Below are 15,118 nucleotides of genomic sequence, written 5' to 3'. Positions count from 1 at the left end.
GATTAGTTGTTTAGTCTTCATTTATGCGATGTAATTGACACTTTAATCAATGAATGGAATTATTTAGTAATTCTCTGTCTCATCTGTAATTCGCCTAACACTTGGTTTTCTCACTTTCGCTACTTCAAAAAAAAATCCAAAATTTTATGTCAAAATGTTGGGGTGTTACAGCTTTGGTATCAGAGCAGGACTGAAAAATATGAGATCTTGGCTCTTCTAGCGATCGCGATGGCTTTGTAAGTATGTTATAATGTTGTTTTTATAACTTAGAGGTAAAAATGTATAATTGTATACTGCACTTATACAAAATTATAAACAAGGGTTGTGATAACCTTTTTGTTTGTCCAAATAAATGACTTGGTCAAACCACTGCAATGACATCATGGCGACATTGCATAACTTGGCCGAGGTGGTAAGTCAGCAGGCATCGACCATGAAATAGATAGGCGTCAATCTGCACCAGGTGGCCCATGAGAAAAATGTTAATGGTGGGGCTATGTCCTACAAAAAATTCATGGACATGGACCCTCTCGCATTCTCCGGGAAGACAGATTTGGAGGCGGCCGAGAGTTGGATTTGGAAGATCGAACACATCTTTCATGTACTGGAGGTACCCGAGGAGCGTCGGGTGGACTTTGGGACTTATCATCCCAAGAACCACGCCAAAAAGTGATGGGAGACCACTAGGGCAGTCAAGTTCCAAGACGACCCTATATCTTGGGCGGAGTTCATGGAAGTCTTTAACGCCACCTACTTTCCAAAGCATGAGAGGGCGAAGAAGATGCATGAGTTCTTGGACCTACAGTAGGGTGAGATGTCCCTGACAGACTACATCACTAAGTTCCATAGCTTGGAACGTTACTGTCTGAACGTGTACACTTCAGACGAAGATTAGGCTATGAAGTTTGCCTGAGGTTTGAAGACGGGATTGAGGAACCGTCTGTACACTCAAGGGCCTAAGACCCTTGACGAGGCTATCTGGGTAAAATCACTATATTCATTGTGATATAAGTTTTATTTTAAGTTATCAAAGTTAACACTCAGAATATCAAGAAACGTTGACTTGTTATCAACTACCCTTGCTATCTAGGTTGCGTCTCTCCTCGACGATGACTGGAAGGAGGGGCAGAGGTCGCAGAAGAATAAAATTGGAGTTCAGAAACCCAAGTTCAAGAAGAGGTTTGGTGGAAAGCGTTTCAACCATCAGGCCAAGAAATAGAGGCATAACAGAGGCACCAGACCAAGGCCATCTCATAACCAGAGGTGTCAAAAGTGCAACCGCTTCCACCCCGGTCAACCGTATCCCCATGAGATAGGAGGATATCTCTACTGTAGAAAGATGGGACACTACATCAAGGAGTGTTGAAAGAAGCAGGCTGATGATGCAAGGCGTGAGACTGAGAGACAATAACCACAACAACACCGAGCACCACCACCACAACCGCAAGCAGCTCAACAACGGGTAGCGGGTCAAGTCTATGCTACTTCGGCTGATTAGTTGCAGAGAGGAGACTTGGTGCAAGGTATAGTGTATATTTTCAGCCAAGCTGCTCTAGTATTGTTTGACTGTGGAGCTTCTCATTCTTTCATTTCTTTACATTTTGCAAAATAACTTAGAATCCCAATAGAATCATTGAATCAAGAACTAGTAGTATATAACCCTATAGAATTCAATGAAATTTGTGTGAACTACATGCTAGAAGTAGAAGTTATTTTAGGAGAACACAATTTACCTGCCAACCTAATCATACTCGATATGACCAAATACAATGCCATATTGGGTATGGATTGGCTCTTTGAATACTATGCTAGAGTTCTCTGTAGAGAAGGGAAAGTAATTATGTCTCGACCGAATATGCCAGAGGTTAAATTCCGACTGGCAAAGTCTGGAATAAAGAAAATGGTTATTTTGACCCTCAAGGCCAAGAAGTATCTTCGTCAGAGAGTTATGACTTTTCTGGTCAGTGTGATCAGAGGAGAAATAAAACCAACACCGATTAAAGATCTGGAAATCGTTCGCAACTTTGCCGATGTATTTCCGGAGTAACTTCCTGGATTACGTCCACAACGAGATGTAGAATTAGGAATTGAACTGATGCCAGGTACAAAGCCTATATCAAGAGCACCTTATCGGATGGCACCAACGGAGTTGGAGGAACTGAAGAAGCATTTGCAAGAGTTGATGGAGCGCGATTTTGTACGACATAGCACATCTCCTTGAGGAGCACCGATCCTATTCGTGAATAAGAAAGACGGGTCTATGAGGTTGTGCATAGACTATCAAATGTTGAACTAGGTGACCATGAAAAACAAGTATCCATTACCGCGTATCAAGGACCTGTTTGACCAATTGAAAATGGTGAAGGTCTTTTCGAAGATTAATTTAAGATCTGGATATCATCAGTTGAGGATAAAGGATAAAGATATCCCTAAGTCAGCCTTCAAAACCAAATATGGGCATTACGAGTTCGTAGTGATGCCATTCAAACTTACGAATGCCCCAGTTGCATTCATGGACCTGATGAATTGAGTATTCAGGCCATATTTGGATACCTTTGTCAGCATTTCCATCGATGACATACTAGTATATTCTGAGAACACAGAGGAACACAGGGAACACTTAAAGATTGTTTTAGAGACCCTCCGAACACAACAATTGTATGCCAAAATTTTGAAATATGAATTTTGGCTTGAAGAAGTCATGTTCCTTGGGCATGTGATCTCAAAGGATGGAGTCTCAGTAGATCCCGCCAAGGTTGAGGCCATGATGAATTGGGCACAACCAAAGAATGTCAGCGAAATTCAAAGCTTTCTGGGATTAACAGGATATTATAAGCGATTCATACAAAACTTTTCTCAAATCGCTATGCCAATGACTAAACTCTTAAAGAAGGGGGTGAAATTTGAGTGAATGATAAGAGCGAAAAGAGTTTTCAAATCCTTAAGGCCAAACTTACCACAGCTCTGGTGTTAGCCTTACCATCCGAAAGCGAAGGATTCATGGTGTACACGAATGCTTCTGGTACTGGGTTGGGTTGTGTGCTAATGCAGCATGACAAAGTTATTGCCTATGCATCACGCCAATTAAAGACACATGAGAGAAACTATCCCACTCATGATCTAGAACTGGCAGCCGTAGTCTTCACCTTAAAGGTTTGGAGCCACTATCTATGTGGAGAACAGTTCAAAGTTTTTACTGATCACAAAAGCTTGAAGTACCTGTTCTCACAGAAGGAGCTCAATATCCGACAGAGGAGATGGCTTGAATTCATAAAGGACTCTGAATTCACTATCTCTTACCATTTCGAGAAAGCAAACGTGGTCACAGATGCCCTTAGTCGCAAGGCTGGTGGAAATTTGGTAAATATCGAATGAAAGATGATTTCTAAGTTCATAGAGTGGAAGCCTTCGACGATCGAGGTATACTCAAGATGTCCAGCCTGACGTCACAATCGGAATGGCAAGCGAGGATCATTGTTAAACAAAAGGAGGACTCGCAGTTCGAAAAGATGGAGGCATTGACTCTGCAGGAGGACACAACTTTCTAGCGCAAGGAAGACAGAAGCATATGGTTTAAGGATCGACTGTGGGTGCCAAGTGATCCAAAACTTAGAGGGGAATTAATGACCGAGGCACACAAGAACAAGTATACCATTCACCCGGGCAGTACCAAGATGTTCAAAGATCTACAACATGGATACTGGTGGAATGGAATAAAGCGCGATGTTGCAAGGTAACCAATTCGCGAGCAAATTTTATGTGCTTTAAATTAGGTTATTTTTCCTATCGATTTAAGATTGACATTATGCTAATCTGGATATAATTCCAGATACGTTGCGAAGTGCTTGACTTGTCAACAAATCAAGATTGAGCATCAGAGGTCGGGAGGAACGATGCAGTTGATGAAAATTTCTCAATGGAAATGAGAGCATATCACATTGGATTTTGTGATGGGACTGTCCCAGACCCGCAAGAATCATGATGCTATTTGGGTAGTGGTTGACCGACTTACTAAATCGACACACTTTCTACTGATAATGAAGGGTCAATCATTAGAAAGCTTAACCAAATTGTACATATAGAAGATGGTACGACTACACAGAGTGCTATTCTCGATTATTTCTGACAAAGATCCTCAGTTCACCTCACAATTGTGGGGGCAGTTACAGACGACATTGGATACTAAGTTGAAGTTCAACACTGCCTTTCATCCACAGGCCGATAGACAGTCGGAGAGAACCATACAAACACTAGAGGACATGTTACATGCCTGTATGCTAGATTGGAAAGGAGAATGGGATGCTCACGTGGTACTAACAGAGTTCACCTACAATAATAGCTACCACGCGAGCATCGGTATGACGCCTTTCGAAGCATTATATGGGCGGCCATGCAGATCACCGGTACATTGGGATGAAGTTGGCGAGAGAGCAGTTGAGTCACCAATGGTACTTTAGCATTACACAGAGCAAATACAAATGTTACAACAGTGAAGCCATATATGAAATTTCCAGAACTAGATTTTGATGATGAACAAGTGAATCAACTGTATTTCAGCTAAGGTAATGAAGAAAGATGACAAGAATTAAAGAATTCAATGAAGAATCTTTGAAGACAAATATGCAAATGTATATTTCATTAAATGTCTTAGATTCTTGTAAGAGCCTTACTTAGAGTGCATATTTCAATTGCATTTCATCTAAAAAGTCCTTAGAAAAACTTTTCTAAAAGAACGCTTCATGAAAATCATTTTAGAAAACTCTTTACTTAATTTTTCATGTTTACCAATAAACTCACCAATCGACCAACTTTTTTGCGCCAATTTTTTAAAGCAAAAATGTCAACTTTCTAATTAGTCGAAATCGACTCTTAGTCAACCAGACAGAATGTTTGATTTCTGAAAATTTAGCAAGAGTCGAATGAAGGTTTTCTTAGTCGACCAAACAAAATGTTTGTTTTCAGAAAAATTTAGCAGGAGTCGACTCCAAGCATTTTCAGCCTACTGATGATTTTCATTAGTCGACTAACTTTTCTTTAGTCGACTAAGTTTCAAACTCCAGATTTTAAAACGGTTCTATTAAACACAATAGTCGACTGACGATAACTGTCAGTCTGCTACTATTTGATTTCAGTCGACTAACCACTGTTTCAGTCAATTAATATAGCCATTTTTCTATAACTTTTAAAATGTGTGTCTTTTCATTTTTCAAACGAATTGATCGTTCAAAAGTGACTGTTTTGACATCCCTTCATACCCTCAACGTATGAAATCTTTCAACTATAAATATGAGTGCATTCCACACTCAAAAACATCGAATCCAATAAAATTACATTGAATTTCAAAGATCGAATTCTTTACTTTTCACTCTTATTCATTCAAGTATTCGTTTTCTCACTCACTTGATATTTTTACTCAAATTCCTTTGAGAGATAGTGAATTCGTGAGTTGAGTATTTCAACAACCTCAGAAGCCAATTGCATTTCATCTGCATTTATATGAAAAGCTCGTAGGTTGATTGCAAGTTTGCTTACTTGTATTTTTCTGTAAAAGAAAAGGACTCCTTAGTTTAAAGAAGTTTTTTGCTTTCAGTAGGTTTGTTACTGAAAGTGAGTCCGGATTTGGTCTGTATATTCTTGTGGTTACACAAGGTTAATAGTGGAAATCTCAAGCGGGTTTTGCTCGCAGACTGGATGTAGGTCTGGAAGACCGAACCAGGATAAATTCTGGTGTTCTTTGTGTGATTGCTTTGTGAATCTCAAAATCCTTCAAAATTCTAAAGATGTTATTTAAAAGCACTATTCACCCCCCTCTCTAGTGCTCGTTGCCTCGATCCTACAACATTTTCATTTGGTATCAAAGCAAGGTTTGCTATATCGTGATTTTACCATCATCTAGCATGGCAACAATATCGTCTTCTCAGCACAAAGAAGGATGCTCTTCAGTTTGTCCTCCTCTTTTTGACGGAACGAATTATGGCTATTGGAAAGTAAGAATGACAATATTTTTACAATCTATGGATCTCAAGATTTTGAGAGTTGTTTCAGAAAAGTACCAAGCACCATCAACTGATTTCAGTCTATGGACCGATGAAGCAAAGAAGACTGCTTCACTCAACGCCAAAGCTATGAATGCGCTATATTGTGCCGTTGACAAGGTAGAGTTTAGTCGCATCTCTCAATGTTCTACAACAAATAAAATTTGGCATACTCTTCTCGTTACTCATGAAGGTATGTCAAAGGTAAAAAAATCTAAGATTGCTTCTTTAGTTCATAAATTTAAATTGTTTAAAATGAAGCAAAATGAGTCTATATCGGATATGGTAATAAGAATGACCAATATTACTAACACTCTAAAATCCCTTGGAAAAGAATATTCGCAAGTGGATTTAGTAAGAAAAATCCTAAGGTGTTTAACTCCTGGATGAGAAAGAAAAACCATAGCAATAGTGGAAGCAAATGATGTAAACACCCTTTCTCTTGAAGATTTGGTTGGCAACTTAATGGCATATGAAGTTCAACTTCATGATAGACAAGAAGAAGAACCCAAGAAGAAATCTCTTGCTTTCAAGGTCATTTCTGACTCTCAAGATTCAGAAGAAGATGAAGATATTACCCTCATCACAAGGCAATTCAAAAGATTCATCAAAAAGGGAAGATTTCAAAGGAAGGAAAAGAAAGTTGATTCTTCCAATCCTAATGAAGGCAAGTGCTTTAACTGCAAAAAGGCTGGACACATCAAGAAAGATTGTTCTCTTCTCAAAATCAAGCCCAATGACCAATTCAAAAAGAAAAAGGCATTTCAAGCAAGTTGGGATGATAGTCACTCCTCTTTTGATGAAAAATCAAATGAAGAAGTCGCCAATATGTGCTTTGTAGCACAAAAAAACTCGATAAGTCAATTTGAGTATGATGATTTATTAGAAGCATTTAATGATTTATATGCTAAATTTAAGAGTCTAAGTTCTAAAAACAAAGAGTTAAAAACTGAAAATTCAACTCTTGACTCTCAAAACAAAGTGTTACTTTAAGAGATAGAAGATCTCAAGAAGGAAAACTTTTGTCCAACATCTGAGATAAAAGAAATTGGAATTAGAGCCAAAATCTTACAAGAAGAAATATCAAGTCTGAAAGAAAAATCAAATGATCTTCTTTCTATAGTGACCAAGTTCACTAATGGAAAAGAAAAACTTGAAAGACTTATTGGTTCTCAAAGATACTCGATTAATAAAACCGGATTGGGATACAATTTCTTTGATACTCAAAATAGACCAAATTATGTAGTAAAGAATCAAAGTCAAAATTCTCAATCATTGGTTCAAAGAACTCAAATTTTTAGTCATAATAAAAATGCATCTAATCATGGTACTTATAAAGCTTATAAGCCGATGATTATACTAGAAATGCTAAATCTTTTTATAGAAAGAATATTTATTCTCAAAAGAAACCAAAATCCAAATGGATATGGGTTCATAAGGCTAACACTCATAGACTCGAAAATAAAAAGGAGTCAAATGCTTTGTCTTCCAATTTTGTTGTAGGTACACAAAATAAGGAGCAAATGGATCTTGGATAGTGGTTGTTCCAAACATATGACTGGAAGGTCAGAGTTATTTTCCACTCTCCAAAGTAAGGATGGAGGAACCGTCACCTTTGGTGACAATAATAAGGGAAAAGTAATCGATATTGATAACATTGGTAATCCAAAAATTTTTTTGATACAAAATGTTCTTTAAGTAGATGGTTTAATGCATAATTTATTATCCATTAGTCAATTATGTGATAAAGGTTTTCTCGTTTCTTTTGAACATGATTTATGCTTAATTTCTGATTTTCATTCTAAAAAGATCATTTTTAAAGGTAAAAAAAAAAATAATGTCTATGAACTTTATCTAGATCAGTTACCCACTTTTAATGAAAAATGTCTTATTGTTTCAAATGAAACTCAATGGTTATGGCATAAGAGACTTGGCCATGTTAACTTTAAATTAATTTCTAAGTTATCCAAGAATGATATTGTTAGAGGCCTACCTAGAATACCATATAAGAAAGATCACTTATGTGATGCTTGTCAAATGAGTAAACAAATCAAGAGTTCTTTCAAAGCAAAAGATATAATTTCAACAAAGCGTTCTCTTGAACTTTTACATTTAGATCTACTTGGACCATCTAGAATTCAAAGTTTGAATAGTAGCAAGTATGCTTTTGTTATAGTAGATGATTATTCTCAATTTACTTGGGTGATTTTTCTAAAAAGCAAAAATGATGCTTTTTTCTGAATTTTCTAAACTTTATAGAAGAATTACAAATAAAAAATCTACATCTATTATTACCATTCGTAGTGATCATGGTGGTGAATTTGAAAATGAATCTTTTCTAAAGTTTTGTGATTTACATGGTATATCTCACAACTTTGCTTTTTCTAGAGCAGCTCCACAAAATGGAGTTGTTGAAAGGAAGAATAAAACTTTGCAAGAATGTGCTAGAACCATGCTTCAAGATAAAAATTTACCAAAATACTTTGGGCTGAAGCAATAAATACAACATGTTATATTTTAAATTGTGTTCTTATTCGACCATTTTTACATTAAACATGTTTTAAATTGTATTATGAACGTATACCAAAGATCTCATATTTCAAATTTTTTGGAAGTAAATGTTTCTTGTTAAATACCAAAGATAATCTTGATAAGTTTGATTCAAAATCAGACGAAACAATATTTTCTTGGATATTCTTCTAGAAGAAAAGCTTATCGTGTTTTTAATAAAAGAACATCTTGGATTGAAGAATCTTTACATGTTGCATTTGATGAGAATTGTGAGCAGGTTATACCTCTAGGCGAAGAAGAAGAAGTCATACTTCAAGGAGAACCTTTGATAGAGAGTACTTCTCAAGAAAATATTCTTCTTCCACCAATTTGAAAAGAAGTTCCCAATCATCCACATGAGCAGATTATTGGAGAAATAAAGAGTGGTGTCCAAACTAGAAGGCAATTGCAATATATTGCAAATATTACTTTCATATCTAAAATAGAACCAAAGAATATCAATGAGGATTGTGATGATGAATTTTGGCTTTTACCCATGTCTGAGGAACTTAACCAATTTACTAGGAATGATGTATGAAATCTAGTTGATAGACCAAAGGATCATCCGGTAATTGGAACAAGATGAGTCCTCCGAAATAAGCTGGACAAAAATGGCGAAGTCATTCAAAACAAAGCAAGGCTAGTAGCACAAGGCTATAATCAAGAAGAAGGTATAGATTTTGATGAAACCTATGCACCAGTGGCTTGATTAAAGTCAATTCATAAGATGCTTGCTTTTTTTAGTTACATGAATTTTAAGTTATATCAAATTGATGTTAAGAGTGCATTCTTAAATGGATACATCAATGAAGAAGTTTATGTAGAGCAACCTCCAGGCTTTAAAAATGAGAAATATCCAGAAAAAGTCTACAAATTAAAAAGAGCTTTGTACAAACTCAAACAAACACTAAGAGCGTGATGTGAAAGACTACAAAATTTTCTAGAACAATCTGGTTTTTCCATTGGTCGGGTAGACTCCACTTTATTTATTAAAAATCTTAATTCAAATATTCTTATTGTGCAAATTTATGTTGATGACATAATATTTGGTTCTACTAATGATTTTCTTTGTAAAGAATTTGATAAAGCTATGCAGAAAGAGTTTGAAATGAGCTTGATGGGCGAATTAAACTACTTCCTTGGACTTCAAATAAAGCAAACTGAAGAAAGAATCTTCATCAATCAGGCTAAGTATACAAAAGAACTTCTCAAGAGATTTGGGATGGACTCATCGAAATCAAGAAGGAATCCTATGAGTACAACTACTTCTCTTGATAAAGATGAAAATGGTAAAAGTGTAGATACTAAGCTCTACAGAGGTATGATCGGATCTCTATTATACTTAATTGCTAGTCGACCTTATATTATGTTTAGTGTTTGTATGTGTACAAAATTTCAAGCTAATCCAAAAGAATCTCATTTAACTGCCGTAAAACAAATTCTTCGTTATTTAAAAAATACTTCAGATTTCGGTTTGTTTTACCCAAAATCATCTTCCTTTGATTTAGTTTCATATAGTTATGCATATTTCATAAGTTTTTGAAGATGGAACATTAAGGATTTGTCCGAGAAGTTTGGAATCAAACTCGATTTCAATGTCTCTAACATGAGAGGAAATAAAAACGGTATCGTGATTGATTTGCAAATTTGTGTAAAACAAATGAATTAAGAATGGATAATAATCTTTTTTTATGCATCTTTCGATCATGATTGTTACGATAACGAAGCTGTATATGACATTTTCAGAACTAGATTTTGATGATGAACAAGTGAATCAACTTCATTTCAGCTAAGGCAATAAAGAAAGATGACAAGAATTAAATAATTCAATGAAGAATCTTTGAAGATAAATGTGCAAATATAAATTTCATTAAATGTCTTAGATTCTTGTAAGAGCCTTACTTAGAGTGCATATTTCAATTGTATTTTATCTAAAAAGTCCTTAGAAAAACTTCTCTAAAAGAACCCTTCATGAAAATTATTTTAGAAAACTCTTTGCTTAATTTTTCATACTTACCAATAGACTCACCAGTCGACCAACTTTTTCATGCCAATTTTTCAAAGAAAAAATGTCAACTTTCTGATTAGTTGACTATTTGACTCTTAGTCGACTAGACAAAATGTTTGATTTCTGAAAATTTAGCAGGAGTCGACTGAAGGTTTTCTTAGTCGACCGAACAAAATCTTTGTTTTAAAAAAAAATTAGCAGGAGTTGACTGAAAGATTTTTCAGTCTACTGATGATTTTCATCAGTCGACTAACTTTTCTTTAGTCGACTAAGTTTCAAACTTCAGATTTTAAAACGGTTCTATTAAACACAGTAGTCGACTGACGATAACTGTCAATATGCTAATATTTGATTTCAGTCGATTAACTACTGTTCCAGTCGACTAATATAACCACTTTTCTATAACTTTTAAAAAGGTGTGCCTTTATTTTTCAAACGAATTGACCGTTCAAAAGTGATTGTTTTGACACCCCTTATACCCTCAACATATGAAATCTTTCAACTATAAATATGAGTGCATTCCACACACAGAAACATCGAATCCAATCAAATTACATTGAATTACAAAGCTCAAATTATTTGTTTTTCACTCCTATTCATTCAAGTATTCATTTTCTCACTCACTTGATATTTTTACTCCAGTTTTTCACTCAAATTCCTTTGAGAGATAGTGAATTCGTGAGTTAAGTATTTCAACAACCTCAGAAGCCAATTGGATTTCATCTGCATTTATAAGAAAAGTTCGTAGGTTGATTGCAAGTTTGCTTACTTGTATTTTTCTGTAAAAGAAAAGGACTCCTTAGTTTAAAGAAGTTGTTTGCTTTCAGTAGGTTTGTTACTGGAAGTGAGACCGGATTTGGTCTGTATATTCTTGTGGTTACACAAGGTTAATAGTGGAAATCTCAAGCGGGTTTTGCTCGGAGACTGGATGTAGGTCTGGAAGACCGAACCAAGATAAATTCTGGTGTTCTTTGTGTGATTGCTTTGTGAATCTCAAAATCCTTCAAAATTCTAAAGATGTTATTTAAAAGCACTATTCACCCCGCTCTCTAGTGCTCGTTGCCTCGAGCCTACAACACTTTCACAAAGGATACGATATCGGCTTCAAGCTGTAAAAAGCTGACAGAAAATCTATGCGGATCAGCGATGCAGAGAGCTCAGTTTCGAAGTGGGGGATGTAGTGTTTATCAATGTATCACTAACCAAGAGCGTCTTTAGTTTTTGGCAAAAAGGGAAAGTTGAGTTCGAGATATGTCGGACCTTTTCTGATATTGGAGCGGATCGGCGAGACAACGTATCGAGTAGAGCTACCCTCTCAGCTTGCCAAAATTCATAATGTATTCCACATATCGATGTTGAGGAAATACATTCAGAATCCTTCGCATGTGATTCAGTTCAAGGACATAAGTGTGCATGAGGATGTGACAGTAGAAGAGAGATCGATCGATATCGTTGATTGTCGGGAGCGGGTGATGCAGAACAAGATCATCCCATTAGTCAAAGTGAGATGGAGGTACCATGGCTTAGAAGAATGCACGTGGGAACCAGAGGCTGCGATGAAGGACAAATACGCTGAACTATTTGATTGATATGTATCACAAATTTCAAGGATAGAATTCCTTTTTAGAGGAGGATGTAAAACTCACAAATTTTAAGGAATTTTTAATGAATATTTATGTCATATTCAATGCGATTTCAATGCGTATGGGTTAGTTAGTGTGAATCCGATAACAAATACTCGAAGTGGGACTTGAATTTAGACTTTAGTGAGATCCAAAGATCCGACCCAGTTCATGAGTTTATTCAAGGAATTCGAATATTTCAGAAATATAGCGTGAGATCTGAAGCATATTATATATAAGATAGTGTCGAGACGGGAAAACTTGAGAAAAACCCGCGTGGAAATGCAAAAATCCACCAACTAGCGAAACGTACCAAGAAAACATATAGGGAATTACTTTGCAAAATCAAACAACAAATAGTGAAGGGGTGTTGTGGTAGGACACACTGTTGTGTGGAGCTGCAACCCCAGTTCGAAACCCTCTGTGCATGGAGTTCCCTTTTTTGCACAAAAGACCCTGATTTTACCTTGGTAAAAAGATAAAAATGAGGACTCCAAGAATCCCTACATTATAGCCCATCTCCCACAAAAAACGTGTGGAAGTTGGCTATTTTTTCCCCTCTCTTCCAAGTAGATAGGAGGGGTACCACAGTAGAGGGAAATGGGGGAGGAAGTTGGAAAAAAATTTACACATGGAAAAAGGACGATATTGGAATAAAACCAATCTCAGCAAAAAAAATAAAAAATCATGGATTGAAGGTGGTCGATGCTTGAATTTTGAAACTCCATCTATGAAGGTGGAGACAAAATAGGGTGGGGAGGCTTTAGAAATCGTGGAGCACGATTTCCTCTCCCCTACCTCTCTCTCTCTCTCATCGTGCTAGACTTCCATAGCGGGACGTGGGGGGCTTCTTCTTTGTGATGAAGTGGGCTCCAACGTGAAGAAAAGAAACACCATTATCACCGGTTAAAGCTCCAAAAAGGTAAGAGGTATTATGCTTATGTGTTCGTATTCATTGTCGTGTGGTGCGAATATGGGGTCTGCTGCTCGCCAAAAACCGGTATGAAACCATACCAACAACGTCTGGGGTATGCGGTTTTCAAACAAGGTACGAATGGACTCATTTAATGACTAAAAAAAAACTGTATTAGAAGGTCCAAATGAAAAGTGGAACCACATATACAACAACGGAGTAGGCGTTCAACTTTTAAATTGAAACTGCAGTGCCAACCATTGGGGATTATCCATATCGTTATACGGATCCAATGGCCTCTAAAATTTTCTTGTTTTTTGTTTTAGATCTTTCCCAGCTCATAAAAGATGAGTTTCTCGAGCACAATCATCATCTTCCTCTTGCTGCATCATCATTTAGGAATTTCAATTGACTTTACTAGTTGAACATTGCCTCCATCCTCTTCTCTTGCAGGGAGAGAACCAGTACTCCTTCCACACCAACACCATCTCTAGAAGAAGAATATGAAGATGGTCATGATGAGTACCCAACCAGCAAAGAAGAAGATGCTGGAATATGAATCAGATTCAACCTTATGTGAACCAGTTTGACATAACCACATCATGGGATGACATAACTCATGGGAGTTATTGGGCAGTTATTGCAATTGCTCATGGAGGGTAACCACTGATAGTGGTAACCACCCACTACAGCTTTTTACTACAGACTGACCTCATAAGTCAATAAGAAGGGGCATGGTTTCTTGATAAGAACAACCAAGAGGTATTCTCTTTTTTCTCATTTTGGGTTAAGGGTCCTACTCACCATTGACTTGATGATCTAGACTCATCGTGTGCGTCGATAGGTTGAGGAGAACACCTAACATTTTGATTCATGGCATCTACCGGTATGTATTCCTGCATTTTGATTCTGGTTTTTGATGAACACCAATAATGGGTTATGGTTCTATCCCTCGCAGTCCATCGATGTCCGGGGCGTCGTGGCACAACGTGGTGGTTTTCGATTTCTGAGTCAGTTTCTCAAAGACGAAAAACATTCAATTTTTATAAGGTTATTCTATTCCGCACAGGTCAGGTCCAAACACAAACCCGACCTGGCAAGTGGTCTGATCCAAACTCGATCCTTGTGGATCGAGTATTGGATCTGTTCTCGGAGCCAAACTCGGATCCGTTACGGACTGGGTGGATCGGGTCTCCACCCATCCTAGGGTGGACCTGATTCAGACTTGGGTCCATTACAGACTGGGTGGATTGGGTCTAGACCCATTGTATGGGTCAAACCCATACTTGGTGAATTGAATCTGACCCAAACCCATTTGTGGTTCTGGGTCTAGGTCTAATCTAGGCTGACCAGATCCAGATCCAGATCCAATTGGGTTATGGGTCTAGATCAGATTTGGTCGTGGTCCGGATTTGACCCGGGTCCTGTTTGGACCGGATTTTGACCGAGTCGGGTTTTTTATTCTCACTCAGGTCCTATTTGGATTGGGTTCGGGTTGAGGTCTAAATCCGACCCAGGTCCTGTTTGGACTGGGTCCGGATTTAGACAGGTTTCAGGATCTAGATCTAACTTGAATTTTTTATGAATCTAGATCCAAATTGGGTTTGGATTGTGGGATTCAATCCGGAACCCTATCATTATGGGTTTGGATCAAGACTGGATCCAGATCGGGCAATTTGACCCAAGATCCATTGGAACTAGATTTAGATCCAAATTAAATTGAATCAGGTTCAAAATAAGGTCCATGTACTATTTACACCTAAACCGGTTATGTGACCGACACGGGGCATTTCAGGACCGGTTCAGAGCCCTTTTTGACCGGTTCCTAAATGTAGAGACCTTGTTTCATAAATCTATGAAGGAAAAAAGTTTTTCTCATTCAGTTTTAAGGGTTTAAAGGCTTTTGTACATGTTTTAGACTGATTCAACAGTTCTGAGAGCGGTTTGAAACATAAGTTGATCAGTTCAAGGTCATTTCAGATCGATTCAG

This window comes from Nuphar pumila, chromosome 8 (assembly GCF_984573655.1).
Source record: "Nuphar pumila chromosome 8, dmNupPumi1.hap1.1, whole genome shotgun sequence".
NCBI classification, from domain to species: domain Eukaryota; kingdom Viridiplantae; phylum Streptophyta; class Magnoliopsida; order Nymphaeales; family Nymphaeaceae; genus Nuphar; species Nuphar pumila.
Note: the sequence above shows the minus strand (reverse complement) of the source record.